Raw genomic sequence first — 3,740 nt, 5'->3', positions numbered from 1 at the left:
GATGGCTTCAGTGCATGTTAGGACCCTCAGACACTCACAGCTCTTATCTGCTCAGCTAAATCTAGCAGCAAAAACTGGCTGAGGGAGTGTTTGTTAAAAGTTAAAGGATGAAAACAAAGCCCCCCGAGAAATATCAAGCCAGGTGACTTTGCTATAGCAGAAGTAATGAGACCACAATTAAGGCAAATGTGCTGGGTTAGTGATTCTCAGACCCAAGGGTAGAGTGGAATAACCCAGAGTCCCCCACTGAACCCTGGGAGACGGGAGGCGCGGCACGAGGACTTCCAGGGAGGCCTTGCTTCCACCCCCACGCTGTCGGCCACAGCTGAGTGTAAGGGGGACCAAGAAATGGGTCAGCCACATAGCCAAGAGGAACACCAGCCAGCCGCTGGCACTACAGGCGATTTTAATGCACAGCTAAATTCAAAAACTGCTCTCCTGGGGCAAGAGGTAAAGAAAATGAAAGTTTTAAAAACTGAGAAAGAGCCAGAAGGAAGCTAACAAAACATCTGACGGTGGCCCTGCCGGCCTGGCTCAGTGGTTGAGCATCCACCTATGAACCAGGAGGTCACGGTTCGATTCGCGGTCAGGGCACTTGCCCGGGTTGTGAGCTTGGTCCCCAGTGGGGGAAGGCATGCAGGAGGCAACCAATCAATGATTCTCATCATTGATGTTTCTATCTCTCCCTCTCCCTTCCTCTCTGAAATCAATAAAAAAATATATATTTAAAAACACACACAAATATCTGGCAGTGGGAGAGAAACTTCCTGTTTACAGCGTGATCACACACACACCTCAGTGTCCACCCTCAGCATCCCACAGCCCCGTGCGCGGCCTCCACTGCCCCGGGCAGCACTCCAGGTTATCATGTGCCCATGTGCCTCCTCTACTAGACCGGGGCATGGCTTTCAATATCTCCAGTCCTGAGTAGTAAGTGTTGGTTAAATGCAATTGCAGAGGAGATAGGTGCCAAAGGCGAAAATGACAGGCGGAGGAGTGAGCTCCCTGTCATTCAGATTTCGCCTCTCAGTAGCCGGGCAGCCATGGGCAGGCTCCTTCACCTCTCCGTGCCTTGGTTGCCTTGTTTGTAAAACAGGGTTCAGGATTGCAACCCCCTCAAATGCTCGGTGTGAGGGTGATGTGAGCTTATCTACCCGAATGTGCTTAGAAGGGTGTCTGACTCATAGTAAGTCCTGGGTTAGCATCGTTGCTGTTTTTGTTAGTAAAGACACTAAGAGACCCACCACTGAAAGGATGTGAGGGCAGAAATGCGCAATCACAGCTAGAAGGGCCTGCGCGCACACAGAACAGGGCGTGAGGAGGAGTGTGATGGAGACAGAAAAGTTTCCCCATAGACCGCAGCCGGGAAACTTCAAAGCAGGTAAACATCGGAGGGTGACATTTAACTTGTTACAGCGCAGGCGGGAACATCGCTGTTGTAGGCTCGGCAGGCTCAGGCAGGAAATGGGGTCAGCCGGGGCTGAAGGGTTGGTTGACACAGGTGACTTAAGGAGTCCCACGGTTCCAGGTCGAGGCTGATGTTTTGAAGGGGACTGGAGGATGTGTGTGGGAGAGAAAGACAGGTACACCTGGGCAATCTGAGATGCACCCGCTATTACCTGACTCCTTCTGCAGGCAACTCCTTCTGACTGCTTTATTTTGCATTGAAGTTTCTGTAATTCAAAAGATATGTTGTAGCAGCCACATGATAAGATTTCAAAGATATAGAGGAGTTTTGAAGCTATATAGGGAAAAACCCATCCATTATAAGACTAAGAGGGAGATAATGCCATGAATTTCAGCTCAGCCATTCAGGGTTTAGGTTTATTTCTTGTGACAATGGAATCCAGACCACTCTGATGACTCCAAAACCAGGTGTCTACTTTGTGGGTTACCTGAACCCTGCTGGCTCTTTCTCCATTCACCTGCTCCTCTGAGAAGGTGATCAAGACTTGGAAAACACGGAGAGATGCCAATTATTCAAATCTAATAATAACAAAGGAAGCACTTTGAGCCTACCCTCCGAGGAGCCTGGGTGATGCAGGCCATGGCTCAGGGGAACTCCAGGATCCCTGCTGTTGTTAAGACTCTAGGATTCAAATCCTGCCCTCCACCTGGGGATGGTGCTATGGGTCCCCCCTCAGGAAAGTGGGCACCAGGTGTGTGCTTGGATTCCTTTGAGACCAGTCTGATCCTTTGTGAGGTGTGTGATCAGAGTTGGAAGAACAGCCCATGATTAAAGAATGTTACATCAGTTCTCTCCTGCCCCTGGCCAATGCCTACAATTCTGTAGTCAGATCATCAGCCCTTGTCTGAAGGCCTCGACTACCATTACAGTCTTCCATTACATATGTTTATCTCGTATAATTGCAAGTAACCTTAAAAATCGAGGGATCTGAGGAGAGGGGCTCAGAATCTGGTGGGGGTGAGGCAGGGACAGGGAGCAGTGGATACCTTGCAGGGGAGTGGAAGGGAAGCCAGAGTGGCCAAAGTACCTCACCCCTCTCCTACGTTTAAATTCCTCCTAGCTCTCTACTGCCCTGAGAATGAAATCCACGGGGCCTTATTATTAAGAGTGTCATCCCCAAAGCCTATACTTTCAGGGGTCATTTCTATGGCTTGTTACTAGAGAAGTTTCTCTGTGTAGAGCCCCCGAAACCACGAAGAGGAGGTGCAGCATTCTCTCCTGAGTGTGAAGCTGGCTTTTGGTGTTCCTTTGGCAACTACCACAACCATAGATGATCATTCTTCTCTTCCTTTGGGAGAATAAGAGGGAGAGGACACAGTGGTTTCTGTTTAAAAAAAAAAGTCTCCAGCCATAGCTGGTTTTGCTCAATGGTTAGAGAACCGGCCCTTGGACGAAAGGGTCTCAGGTTCGATTCAGGTCAAGGGCACGTACCTCCGTCCCGGCCCTGGTCAGGAGGCCACCAATCACTGTGTCTCTCTCACATCAACGTTTCTCTCTCTGTCTCTCCCCCTCCCTTCCACCCTAAAAATCAATGGAAAAAATATCCTCCAGTGAGGATTAACAACAACAACAAAAAGAATGCCACCTCCAAATGCAAAAGACACAAGATGTGGCAGGAGCATGAGTTGCTGGGGCGGGGGGGGAGGGGGCGCGGGCAGAACTGTTTTTCAACCTTGAAGTCCTCTAAACTATTGATCACTTCTCATAGCTCTTATCAGCTTAAATCTAAACACTTGTTACAGGCAACAGAGTGTGAGCTAAGAAAACTACCCAAAGCAGACATGCTCTGAAATGTGAGAGCAAACTTTCATTCTTGTATGATTTCAATGTGAACTTATTCAGGACAGCTGTACCTGGTTCAGGCTCATAAAAGCAGCCCGTAATTGATTTGCCGTCTGTGATGGACTCACCGGGGAAAAAGCAGGCACCAAAAGAACAAATAAACACGCTATCACTGGAATAGTCTGACCCCCCCCCCCCCCGCCCCCCGCCCGGGCTGAAGGCATTTACCCTCCTCTAGCTTGGTGAGATGGAAGGAAATATGTGATGATTGCCAAAAGCACTGAGAGTGAGGAAAAGTAGTTCCTTCCTTTAAAATAATAAATCTTTCTCATTTAATGAAGGGAAAAAACCAAGGACCCACCAAGAGCACTTGTCCTTATTTCAGTCATTATTACAAACTGGAGTTTCTTCATGTCATTGGTTTTACTTGCCATGTGGCCATGGGTTTCTCTTCCCCACCCCAGATATTAGCATAGCTCACCCATCCCCC

At 48.9% G+C, this 3,740-nt stretch overlaps 1 pseudogene; it reads left to right on the top strand.

Annotated features, from left to right (window-relative positions):
- The first annotated feature begins 2,587 nt into the window (after window positions 1-2,587).
- Window positions 2,588-2,790, top strand: LOC118671055 (annotated as a pseudogene).
- Window positions 2,791-3,740: the final 950 nt, after the last annotated feature.

Source organism: Myotis myotis, unplaced genomic scaffold (assembly GCF_014108235.1).
Source record: "Myotis myotis isolate mMyoMyo1 unplaced genomic scaffold, mMyoMyo1.p scaffold_m19_p_16, whole genome shotgun sequence".
NCBI classification, from domain to species: domain Eukaryota; kingdom Metazoa; phylum Chordata; class Mammalia; order Chiroptera; family Vespertilionidae; genus Myotis; species Myotis myotis.
This window is presented reverse-complemented; position numbering and strand designations above follow the sequence as displayed.